The sequence below is a fragment of the Ambystoma mexicanum genome, chromosome 9 (genome assembly GCF_040938575.1).
Source record: "Ambystoma mexicanum isolate Mex_15411 chromosome 9, UKY_AmexF1_1, whole genome shotgun sequence".
Lineage (NCBI taxonomy): Eukaryota > Metazoa > Chordata > Amphibia > Caudata > Ambystomatidae > Ambystoma > Ambystoma mexicanum.
Genome location: NC_090931.1, coordinates 790,108,345 through 790,122,034, shown reverse-complemented (window position 1 = coordinate 790,122,034; position 13,690 = coordinate 790,108,345). Strand labels below are relative to the sequence as shown.

Genomic DNA, 13,690 nt, shown 5'->3' with positions numbered 1-13,690 from the left:
TGATAAAGCTGCAAGGTGCACTTTGAGCGAGTTAAACACTAACCCTGCATCCAATAGGTGGAGCATATAGGTGACCACGCTAGAAGGAGTACAATCAACGGGGTTGATTTTCTTATTCTGGCACCAAATACCAGATCTTTTCCATTTGTCATAGTAACAGTGCCTTCGGTTAGGTTTTCTTGACTCTTTCAAGATATCCCTACATCTCTGGGGTAAATTGAGATGTACGAACTCAGACTTCGGGAGCCATGGTGCCAAGTTCATTGAGTTGGGCTGAGGATGCACCGTTAGCCCCTCGTGCTGGGAGAGTAGGTTGTACCGGCACAGGAGTTTGATGGGGTCTCACACCGCCAGTTTGTGTAGGTGTGGATACCATGGTTGTCTTGCCATGTGGTTGCACATAGGAGCAACCAGGATGAGCGTCGTCGGTTCCCTGTGGATCTTGTTGACCACCTATCTCAACAGAGGGGTTGGTGGAAAAGCGTAGGCAAACATCCCTGACCAATTCATCCATAGGGTGTTCCCCTTGGAGCCTGGCTGGGGTAACCTGGATGCGAAGTCTGGACATTGCCCATTTTCGCTTGTGGAGAATAGGTCTATAGTGGGGGGAAACCCCACTGAGAGAAGAGGTCTCCTACGACTTCTTCATGTAGTTTCCACTAGTGTTCTACTGGGAGGGGTTCCCTGCTCAGAGCATCCGCTAGTGAGTTGAGATCCCCTGAACATGTTGGGATGACAGGTAAATCTTCCGTGCGAGTGCCCATTTCCAAACTTTCTGGGCAAGCTTGGACAGATTTGGTGAACGAGTGCCCCCTTCTTTGTTTAGGTAAAACATTGCAGTCGTGCTGTCCGTTAGGATTTTTCGCTTATTGGTTGGATAGGAGGCGTTTGAAAGCCTGAAGCGCTCTGAAAACTGCCAGAAGTTCTAGCAGATTGATGTGGTTCCGAGCCACTGTGTGAGACCAGAGACCCTGAGCTGTATGGTGAAGGTAGTGGGCTCCCCACTCTGCTAGGGAGGCATCTGTTGCGACAACAGCTTGTATCTCAGGACTGTAGAAGGGTTTCCCCTTTGTAAGATTCTCACTTGTCCACCAGCGAAGACTCTAGTGGTAGTTTTGCCAACAATAGTACAGATTGTCCCACTGACCACCTGCTGGAGACCACTGTTTCGCCAACCATTCCTGCATGGGTCGCATGCGTGGGGAACCAGGTAAATGCAAGATGCCATCATGCCTAGCAAACGCATCCCTTTGCGCACCCTTATTTGGCGACCGGCCTGATAGAGGAATTTGCAGCAACAGATTTCAAATTCTTTCCTCTGATGGAAAGGCCAAACCCTCTTGGGCGTTGAGGATAGCTCCTAGGAGCTGTTTTGAGGTGCTTGGGACCAGGCTTGATTTTTTCTTGTTGATTGAGAAGCCCAATTGGAAGGGGAGGTCGATTGTTCTTTGGATGTTTCATCTGCAAATTAAGGGGATTCCCCTGTAATGAGCCAGTCGTCCAGGTAAGGGTACAATGGGATTGCCTCCCTGCATAGGTGCGCGGCCACCTTGGTGAATACCCTTGAAGCCGAGGCTATACGGAAGCGCAGCACCTTGAACTGGTAGTGCTGGTTGTCTATTTTGAAACGCAAGATTCTTCTGTGCGCTGGGAACATCCAATGTTGCCATGTAATCCCCTTTTTTAGTAGGGGGGGATTACCTCTTGTAGTGTAGTCCTGCAAAATTTGTGGCTTGTCATACTTGTTTGCAGGGCGCAAATCTAATACTGGGCGCAGTGTTAAATTTGTTTTTGCACAAGGAAGTAGGTTGAATAAATACCCCGGTTTACCTGGCTGCCCAGGACGAGTTCTATGGCGTCCCTTGCAAGCAGAATGGTGATCTCCTCGAGGAGGGTTTTCTGGTGTTCCAACGAGTGTACCTTTCATCTCGGCAAATGGTCGTGGGGGCACCGTAGTAGTTCTATACAGTATCCTGTGGACAGCACCCATTTGTCCGAAGTGATCCCCTCCCATGCGTGGGTGAAAGTGGAACTGAGACCCCCTACTGGGGATGCATGGGAGGGAATCCAAAGCAGAACGTCACTGTTTACCTAGTGGCATACCACCTCTGGCGGGGCTGCTCTACCCCTGCCTCTATCCCTAGTGCGGCCTCTGCGCTGCCCTCTAGAGAAGCCCTGTGATGATTGGAACTGATTGTTCTACCCCATGATGTTCCTGGATTTTGATAGTAATTTGAACCTCTTTGAAAATTAGTGTCCCCCCTCTGTCGTGAGGGTTTATTCGTAAGTTGTCGAAGAGATTTTAGGATCTCGTACTCGCCTTTGGCTGTTTACGGCTTCGTCCACGGCCTTGCCGAATAGTATGTTCGGCTCTACCGGCATGTCTATAAAAGAGTGGCTTGGGTTTCAGGTTTGAACCCCGACTGTCTTAACCAAACATGACGCTTTATTACAGTACCTTTTTTTTTGCGATTGATCTTCCAGCATTATCTGCTGCGTCAAAGTTTGTTTTAAGTATGCATCCCGATACAGACCTACCATCTGCTGCTAGCTGAGCCAACTGGCTCTTCAGTGGTTCAGGTGCGGAGGATACTAAAAGCAGCTACTTCTTCCCACTGATGGCAATAGTATCTTGCCAAAAGAGTGGCACTGTTAGCAATTCGTGGCTGATAGGCGGAAGTGGAAGCTACTTTCCTGCCCACATCATATATTCTCTTTTGTAGGTGCTTCTGAAGAAGCGAGTGGTGTACCTGCCCCCTTTCTGGTGGTTGTTACTACCAGGGAGTCAGGTTTTAACTGACCCCTATGTAGAGGGGAACCGAAGGGCGCGGCCCGGAATAATTTTTCAACTCGTGGATTAACTGGACGAGTAAGATTTGGAGTCATCAGCGAGGGATCAATTCTCTGCTGGATAGATTTCAGTATAGGCATAGCCTGGGTAATGGCTCTTGTCACCCAGGATTTCTTCTGCGAAATCTGGCCTCTTGTACAGTGTGTCAATATGAAAATGGGCTGCTGCCTTAGCCAGTACCTTGTTGAGGAGTGGTTGATTATCTACCAGTGAGACATTCACCAGGGGGTCTTTAGGAATTGGGGAGTCAAGATTATAGGCTTCAGCCTCATCATCCTCCTTCGCCTCCTGGTCCTCGCCATCCCCATAATAAGAGACCCCTGTTTGGTCTTCTAGCATCTGTGGTTCTGTTTCCTCACAGTATGACTTGGAATGGTAAGCTTCAATGACCAAAGTGTCTGTGACCAAGCCCTGCCCTGGGGCATGAGAGCGGAGTCTTTTAGCAGGGGGTTGAGAGGCCTTCGATCCCGAATGGGCCGTGGTAGCTGGTGTGTTGGCATAACTATGACATTCTTCTCATAACCCTATCTATATCGGCTGAATTCCATTCTCTGGAGCTAGGAATCACTGCAACATCTTCTGTTTCCTCCTCCATGCCTATATCTTGAGCAGTGGGAGGGATGATTTTAGGTTTAGTGAGAGGGTCAGGGACCTTAGACTTTCCTACTGATTTCGGGTCTTTTTGTTTTTCCTTATGAACATAGTGTTCTGAAGGCTTTTTCTGCTGTTTATCCCCCTTCCCATAACTAGAGGAATGTTTCCCAGAGCTTTTAGGGGTTTTTGAGGGATCCGACACCTTGCGTCGAGATTCGGAGGTGGTCTTGGAGGAAGGATGTCGAATCTCGGGAGTAGACGCAACGCGCCTTGCCTGAGGATAGAGGTCGGAGATCGGGCCTCTGGGACTATTGGGAGTGCGACACCTTTTTCAACCGCGGACGGTTGGTCTTTGTCATGAGGCGAACTGGAACGCCCAGAGGGCACAATCGTTGGACCGCTCCCTGCGTCTTCCGTTGCCGATCGCTCGACACGCGTGTCGCGGCACGGCCGGGCTGATGTGTTTAGTGGACGTGGTGTGTCGCGCTTATGCCGTCCGGGTGTTGTCCCCATAACTGGGCCGCCGGCCAGTCCTCCGGGGTTGGGGCTCCGCGTGGGTGTCGGAAGTCACCCCTCTGCCCGCGGCATTGCTGCCATTGCTAAATGACCCTTCGGCATCAATGGCCTCTTGTTGCCTGGCGTAGTGGGACCAGCGTTGTGGTGGAGCTGTCCTTAAGTGTTTTTGGCTTGAAGAGCTTGCAAGCTCGACAGGCAGCCTCGGGATGGTCTCGTGAGAGACACAGGTTACACGTATTGTGTTTATCTACCCAGGGAAGCTTCCTGTTACACTTGTGTTAAATTGGCAGCGGGCGGGTATATGTAGGAAATCAATGTGGGAAAAGCCTGTATGACCACCCCCACTCTCCCCACTTGTACAAGGCCGAGGCCAGAGGCCTTCCAAAGCCCAAAGTCGGTCATGGAGTCTTCAACGGCTGGTTTCCTCGATCATCTTCCCCGATGTCCATCTTCAGCGTAGGAAGAACGGGGAAGTTTGACAATCATTTTAGTATAATTGGCTAAAGCCAAGGGACCTCCGCAACATGCGTCCAACAAGTACGGCGGAAAAAAACAAATCTGAAGGTCCTACACGCGTGAGGGATCATGGGTACAGGGGACATCACACAGGGATAGTATTACTGGCACAACCTGGTTCGACGCCCCTTTGAGTTTCGAAAGCAAACAAATACTCCGCAGCTTCCACTAGATGTCGGCCTATGCACAGCATGTGATCTAAGCAGATTCCACAAGCATCAGAAATAAACACATGTTCTAAAAGATCCTAGGCATTCTAAATATTCTTATTGCTAAAACACAATACAGTTCAATAATAACATTGTTGCTTTTCAGCCAGTGTGTTCACATGTGTTAACCTCTTCAAACCACATTTTGGCAGTTTCAAAACCAGTATGGTATCAAAGAAAACATGTGAACATACAATATTTAACACATGTACATTCAACTTGGCTTCCCTGTAGAATTGTGAGGTAGTGAATGTATAGGCTATGTGCTTGTCATTTAAATGTAGACAACGACAGGCCTAAATAGCTTGCACAGGTTTGGACTCTTCAATTCTTGCACTCTTCTCTGTACACATGTGTGAGGCGGTCTTCTCAGAATATGTAGGTGGAGACCTCTATGAACCCGAGTGTGCAACTATCATCCATGTATGCATGCACAGCGTTTAACGTGCAATTCAGCGAAACAACCACTAGATCCTCCCACTGACCGCTTGCCTGAGACCACTTTGCTAACCATTCTTGCATTGGGCATGTGCACAACCGTGCGTGTGGGACCAGGTAAATGCATGAAGCCACAATCCCGAGCAAACGCATTGCTTTGTGTACGGTTACTTGGCGACCGGCTAGATACTGTGGTATTTGCAGCAGTATGCTTTTGACAGCTCCTAAGAACTGTTCCGTTTGGCTTGGAATGAGACGATTTTTTTCTCGTTGATTGAGAATCCCAATATTGGAACAGAAGATTGATTGTCTCTGGGTATTTTGCTTGCAAATTTGAGGGAGGTGGGGGGGTGGGGCGGGGGTTCCCCGTTATCAGCCAGTTGTCCAGGTAAGGGTATACTGGGATTGACACTCTGCATAGGTGCGCTGCCACTATCGCTAGTCCCTTGGTGAATACCCATGGAGCGCAGGCTATGCCGAAGGGTAGCACCTTGAATTGCTAGTGTTGGTTCACCATCTTATAGCGCACAAGTTTTCTGTGCGCTGGAACATTGAAGTATGAAAGTATGCATCTTTGATATACGATAGGATGTTTTATTTACATTGCGCCATTACACAAGTGTTTCAGGGCGCGATGAGGCAAGGGACGGGTACAAGGGTGGTACAAAAAGATCTTACTAGGCCCAGTGACATTGACAACGTGCAAGTGCAGTGGAGAAGGGGCAGAGGGGGATCTAGGCCCAAAATCAGGTAGCCAGGTGCCCGATGTCGAAACAGATCGAAATCAGCAGGAGGACAGGAAGAGAGAAGGCAGAAGCAAAGAGGACGGGCTTGAGGTGCTTTCGGAACCGAAGATGGTTCTCAAGTCACAGAGGCAGGGAGGCTGTTCCAGAGGGCAGCCCCAACCGAAGGAGATCTACACCCAACTCGTTGCTTGGAGAAGCGCCTGACCCTGAGGGACGGAGAGGAACCAAGAGCTCAAGAAGGAAGGTATTTCCGAAGGGAGAGTCGACGGTATTGCGGACCCATGCCCCAGAAGGCTGGTGGACAATGCAGAGGGTCTTGAACTTAATCCTTGCAGCCACAGTGAGCCAGTGAAGAGATTTCAGGGCTGGAGAGATACGATCCCTGGGCTCGACACCAAGGACAGTCTCGCAGTCCTGTTCTGAATGAATTGCACAGGCGGAGAGTAGTAGCAGGCAGATTTAGAAGAGGCAGTTGCAGAAGTCCAGCCTAGAGAGAACGAGAGCTCTAGAGACAGTGAGAGGTTCATATTGAAGGTTGCCATGTAGTCAGTCCCCCTGTTTTAGCAGTAGGATCACTTCCTGTAGCGTCGTCATGCAGAATGTTTGTGGCTTGACATAGGTGTTTGCAGGGTGCAGGTCTAGGACAGAGCGCATTGTTAGGTCTTTCGGCACAAGGAAAGACATTGAATAAACACCCTTGTTTACCTGGCTTGCCGGGACGATTTCTATGGCATCCTTCAGTAGCAGTGCTTGGACTTCTTCTTGGAGGGTGGATGTTGGTGCTTGAATTAGCTCCATGCAATAGCCCCCTGCCACAGTGGAAAAGTACCCACTTGTCCAAAGTGATCTCCTCCCATGTGTGGGTAAAGTGTGAACTATGTGGCATGGGAGGGGACCTGTAGCGGGCAGTCATTGCTTAGGAGGGGTTGAGCCCCCTCTCAAGGATGAACCTGGTGAAAATACAAGGGAGTAAAGGGGAATATGCATTCTCTTCGCGAGACTGGAATATGAACCTCCCTCTGCTCTCCCTACTGTGCAGGGTGAAAAGGCCAGTTGGGGCCTTGGAAGACAGTAGACAAAAAGGTTTGTCAAGACAGGAGTCGCCGTCGTCGACTGATGGTCTTGTACTTTAAGCCGTTGCTGGAGATCTTGCGGTAAACGGATGTCGGAGACAAATACTAAGTTAACTTTACTAAGTAATGGCATCAGCCAAGAAGGAACTCTGCGCTATGTTTTTTACGCCATCGTAGTCTGAAGCAATCTGAGGGACCTTGGGTACAGTAGATGTTACACTAGGGATACTATTACTGGCACACCCTGTCGACACCCCTTTTCGAATTTCGAAAACAAAAACAAGTAATACTCTGCAGCTACCACTAGATGTCAGCCTATACATAGCAGGTGATCCAAGCAGATCCACAAACCTCAGACATTTTATATAACACACACTTGTGTATCCAGCCAGGAAATCGGGTATGAACCCAGTTCCTGGTTATAGAAGCAGTACGCTCCAATATCCATCAAAATGAAACTGGTGGAGGTGTAAGGGGGGATGGGAATGACATACATATCAATGAAAACCAACACTGTTGGAACCTTAACTCACCCTTCGGTTTGTATATACCGTTGGAGAAGTAAATTACTCTGTGGCAATTTGCTTGAACACAAATCATTTTGTTGGGTATGTAAATGTTTGTTAAATATTTATATGCACATGGTTTCCAGCAAACTTTACACAGTTCCATACAAACAGTCCAAATAAATAAAATCTACCACCAACCCCTATTAAGTGCCAAGGACGAGAAAGCTTGTAGCCTAGCAGTTAAGGTTCAAGCATACTATGACAAATTCAATAGGTCTTCAATACAACTAGTAGCAGCAATCAGCGATAGTAGTTCCACAACATTTTATTACAAAAAAGCAAGTGGAATTATATGTCACGCAGATACGTATTAAAATATTTAAACAGAGACGGGGCATTTAGGGACAGATTGTCAAAAGATGCTCCAACGTCTATTGATACAAGAGCCTAACAAAACCTTCACATGCTACAGTTTCTGTTATCCACTTCCATAGCAGGCAGAACATTGTTGGAGCCTCAAATATCTTCCTCAGAGAGGAACAAGGGCACGTCACTAAATAAGGTTGACATTTTGACATCCATTTCTCCATTTTTGATGCATTTTCATAAAGTGAATACTATTTCATCTGTTCTAATTGAATCATTTTAGAAGAATGCCCTTTACCTTTTCCAGATCCAGATCGAACAGATCCACAGACATCTACAGCTCAGATAACGACACATTTCCTTGAACCCAACTGGATAAGTGCTTGCAATTATTCTTTCCTATGATTTCATTTAGTTTGTTCAATAGGGAATTTTCCACTGAGGGTCCAACCTTTCGGACAAACTAAAACGGATTTCCGCTTTAACCATGCAGATGTGGAAGTCAGCTTCAGCTCTCTTCGAAGCACTGAACTAGGTGCACATTTAGGGATACTCAAACATCTTGCCATATACGGCATTCTAGCCAATTACAACAGATTTCCTCCATGCCAGAGTAGAAGTCAGTATAAAGTATATTGCGCCCTGAAACACGCGTGTATGGGCGCAATTTTAATACATTATATCAAATCATTGCCAGCAATACCTTAATTAGATATGTTAATGCGGGTGTTGGTGAATATTTTCCATACCTAGTGAGGATCCTTTTTATTTGAGAAATGTATAGCTCACTTTTCCTTCCAAGAGTCTGCCAAGTGTTAACTCTCCACAAGAGGTGCACTTCTTTCTATTCGAATCACAGACCATAGCTTTAGTTTTTGTAGGTTTATGGTTAAATTGCGCATCTCTATGAAAGCACTCCAAAAGGCTGCTAAGACCCACAGGTGTTCGATCCAAAATAATCAAATTGTCTGTGTAAACAAGGTATTGGCATGCCATTGAGCCGAGTCTGGTGGAGTGCTGCAAATGCTGATCCTCCCAGAGTACCAGGTCTGCCAGATAGAGGTTGAACAGAGGGTGGGGTCAATCTAGAACCCTGCCAGACCACGATTTTTAAAGGACCAGCCCAGATAAGGTACCCTCCATCCAACCTCACTAACTCTTGATCAAACGTGCGGGGAAATAAGAATCTCTAGTAGGGTATTGGGGATCTTCCAATTTGTAAGCTTTTTCCAAAGTATATCCCTTCGGCTTCAACCAAACACTGAAGAGAGATCCACATGCACCATACACAAGATGGTGTTTTTTTTTTTCTTCTGAGGCCTCAGTCGTGATAATTATCACCAGTCTCTTGGAAAACCTGCTTGGTTTTCATCAAAACTCCCTTCCTTCCTATTCAGGGAATACAGCACAGCCGAGGCGAAGATTTTAGTACATGTATCTAGAAGGGCAATAGGTTCTCTCCGAAAAACTATAAATAGGGATTAGAGTAGCAGTCTTCCATGACTCTGGAATCACAGTGGTCACAATATTGCTGAAGAAACTATCAGGATTTCAGACCAAAGTGCAGGATCATCTTTCATCACCAAATTGGACACCCAATCATTCTCCAAATGCCAGGATGAAGACTCTAGGATCGCTACTTCATTCATTTCCGTAATTTAATACATATTGGCCAAGAAGTCAGTCCATTCTTGTCATATCTCGGGTTTAGTTGTCTCCTCGCCAGAGTACCAGGGTCAGCATCAAGTACCTTCCAAAAACCTCTTGTATCCTTAGCCTTAATAGTTGACATCATTTCCCCCTTCACGCTGGTATGTCTGCGCTTTATGAGCACTTAACGAGTTCTTAAAAGACTAATTTTTTCACCCAAGAAGATAGTAAATTATCAGGAAGTTTATAATTTTTCAATACACGCAGCTCTCCTGGGATTTTTCTTTCTTTGGATCACGCCCATCCCCACTAGAGAATAGCCTGCGTGGCTTGATTCAATCTGAAAAGCTCAATTTGTATAAGTGTGAAGAATTTGGCTCAAAAGGAAAATTCCTCATGTCAAACACGCAATAGAAAATATCAAATCATGGTTACATTTACGAACACTCCGTACCTCCACACCAGCCGATTACCAGCATTGTTTACACATTCATTTTTTGCAACTGTGTGAATGAACATCCCGTTACAAGGAGAAAAGCACTAACAGGTGAGCGTTAACAAAACATCTCAAACCCCCTGCAGACCTGGGCAAGGAAACCAAACTATAATCTAACTCATCTTGCCTGGCAGGATAAGCAACATTCAGACATGAGGGATTCCACAGTTCCATAAGCTGTATCCACTCATTTGCATCCCAACCAATTTACCATTTGTTTAACTCATATTTTTGGGCCATCACCATCCAGTTTGTTCCACAATAGCAGTTACGGTCCCCAACTATTAGAACATCTTCCCTTTTCTCAGCACCCAACAACTCTTGCAACAGCTCTCCTAGGTAGTCGAATAAATCAGTCTGAATATTTAAACCAGGATTCCAACAGGCACTCATAGGATTGCACTCATTAGGAGCCCATCTTCAGTTGTGCGCAATAATATGGTTTAGGAGACCTGGATGATTCAATTGAATAATGGTCTCAGTCCAGCCTATTCTTGATAGTCGCGATTGATAGCCCCTGCTTGGGGATCATTCCATCATCTCCTATTAGAGCTGGGGGGGTGGATGGGTTGGGGGAATTCTTCAATTTTTTTGTTTTTGCGAGCCTCCTTAAAGTTGGAACGAGCCATCACCGATAGCCAGCTGTGCTTTCAATTTCCAGAGGAACTTTCGGACTGTTATTTTGATGAGGAAGCAACTCGATATTATTTGATTTCTTCACAGATTCCTCTGGTTTCTCGCGACAGCCCATTATTGGCGGATGTTTGATGGGGGCAAGGATCTCAATTTCCTAGATTTCTTTTCTCTGCACATCCCCCTGTATGTGATTGCAAATCATTTGTAGTTGGGATACCAGACCTCTCCAAGATGAGAATTGAATCATTCACCTCCGCGATTGATATAGGAGCCAAGACTCTACTCTTTCTACTTGTGATAAGTCATGAAGAGGAGAGTCGAGACCGATTTCTCTCATATTCAAGCTCAGAGTCCCATAGGCTTTATCTATGGAATTCAGCACTCCATTTAAGGAAGAGAGAAATGGGGTCCACAACAGCTTGAGAATTAGAAACCGGTCTTTGATCATGCACATCCGGTGAGGACAAACATCATGGAATGGTATAAATCAGTGTTTGGGGCAGCAATCAGTTTGCAGAACGTGAAGGAACGCTAGGTTTGTTTGTGGCTGCTTGCTTTGTCATTTCATGTGTGTACCAAGCTATTAGGTTTTCAACCCAACCTCTAATTCTAAATCATGTTCTGACCGCATTGAGAGGGGGTTGAGTCATGCTCTTGAGGGATTGCAAATTAAGAAGATTATTGTGGTCTATTTTCTATTCACGTGTACTTGTCAGTCATCCATGGCTTCAAGTCATTCATGCTTTATGTGCTTATGTTTGTCACTTATTCAGTGAAGGTATATTAATGCAAAACACAGGAGTCTGTATCCTAACCAAGAAGGGTACTGATTATCTAGGAATAAAGGGTTGAGACAAGTGTTTGCCACATAGTCAGGTTACGTGTTTTCAGTGTTCCCCAGTCCTATCCTATTGCAAGTTTCCTAAACCTCTTCCCGGTTACCCTAACCACCTCTCCCAAACCCCCCCTGGCTGCCTCGAGGTGCCTTTTTTCTATCTAAATCAGGAGCGTGTGCCAACCAAGGTGGGAGGGGTCACCTGACTGCATTTGGCTTCCGTGGCTAGGAAAGAGTTGTGTGATATTCCTGGGGTGTGACGGAGAGGTCCAGAATTAAGTCAGTTCCAGAAGTGGAGATATGTCCCATAAACAAAACCGAAGTATTAACAAGATTTTCAATCAGTGCAGGTTCCACAATCTTAGTGAAATAGTCTGGATTTTGTTACACTCATTGGCATCATGCACTGCTGAGAGTGACTTACTACAAGGTGGATTTAAAACGGGCACAGCTTTTATTTTTTATTGAGCCACATCTGTAGCAAACCCTCTTACTCAAGCATCCTTTCTGGGGACAAACCTCGACCACCTCAACTGCCCTTCACACACTTTGTGCCAGAACGGGTTTAAGAGGATGCTCCCCCACCTCTTCCTCACCGGTGTTGATGTGGCAGTTGAAAGAAAGGACTTCCAGTAGTCTTATAAACACAACAGGAGTTCCTTGCCACAACGCTGTTGAAAATAAATACATCCTTGCAAAAGGTGTTCCACATAAAAGAACAAGAGTCCTGCAGCAACTGCCCTTCACGCCTGAAAATGTGCTTTTAAGGATTAGGGGCTACGGGTGGACCCTCCCCTCCCCAATTTAAAAATGAAACGGGTGGAACCTCCCCAATTTAAAAATGAAAAAAAAAAATTCAAGTGATTTTTGTCAAAGTAAAATACTAGAGTAATTTACTTCGGCAACAAAACAAAGAGCCCTTTGGTTAACAGCGCTAATGTTTTTTAATATTGATATGTGCTCTCTCATAAGCAAGCCATTACATCTAAATTGTATTTTGGAGGGTGAGCTAAAGTGCCTTAACAATAGCTTTCCTAAAAATCAAAATATATATATAATTCTCCACTTTTTTTGTTGGATTTATGTTGACAGATGTGTGTCTGGTGGGTGGTGCATGCTTCTCATTTTGTTGGCCCGGTGGTACAGAAAAGCCCCCCCTCCCCTTTTATTTATTCCCCATCTTCCCACCCATCTACCCCTTAGCCACGCCATATTTTTTCATGATTTTTTCTACCATTTTGTCAGCACAAAAAAATAAACGTCGTTCCACAGAAAATTATACTTTTTTGGCTTTTAAAAAGGGGTATGTATAGTTTGGATGATCCGATTTTTTTAAAGGGGGATAAGCACGCACAGCTTCAGGATCTGTGCTATATATGTGCCAAAAAAACAAGGCGAACTATTTCCAGATATGGCTGGCTAAAAAACGTTTTAGGCATGAAAACATTGATGAGCTTGACCTGGGCACAAAGACGCTTGGAAAGCACAGGGGTAAAGCAAAACACAGAGGGTTTTCCATCGATTGACAAAGCTGGAATATTTTACAGAGCCAAGCTCACTTTTGGCCAAACTTGATAAGAGTGAGAATCAAAGCGGGGAAACCTAGAGGGAGCACTGCTCAGGACAAGGCCAAGCCTGTAAAGCACATGAAAAGGACCGGACAGGTGGAACAACCTTTAATGACACGCTAGGTGTAATAATATTCCAGTTGTTGGGTGCTGAAGAAATAGTAGAGACGTATTTCTCGGCGAACTGGCTTTGCCCTGTACTTCACAGTTGAGAGCTCACAGGTAATAAATAAATCGGCTCTGTGGCTGAGGTAACTATTTAGGCCAGAGGGCTGCAACCTGCAAGCTCTTCAGATGTTTTGGACTAGGACTCCCATGACCCCGCATAGTGGACGACGACTAGGGCTGATGAGTTGTAGTCTAACAATTTGGAAAGACAAAGGTTGAAGACACCCTACTCATGACAACTTTAACAAGAATTCTGAAGTACCGGGACAGCAACCTAGAGACGAAATAAAACCTGTGAAAAGGCTGTATGGAGAGGTGACACCGACAAAAGTATCCCTACAACTAGGGTTCTCTGCAGGTACCCAGAATGCTAGATGAAGCTTCGCTGAAGCAAAATTATACTTTCAGATGGACATGTTTTAGGTTGTATATTTGATCAAGAGAAGCTTCAGGTACAACACAGCGAAAATGTTCACCTCACCGCAGAAGCAATCACCTTCATCAAATCCAACTCTGCTC

General features: G+C 45.8%; 1 protein-coding gene across 1 annotated transcript in view; it reads right to left on the bottom strand.

The window, feature by feature from the left end:
- LOC138488613 (MOB-like protein phocein) overlaps positions 1-13,690 on the bottom strand; it is a 703,046-nt gene that overhangs the window by 668,466 nt on the left and 20,890 nt on the right. The gene's annotated exons all lie outside the window — the stretch shown is intronic.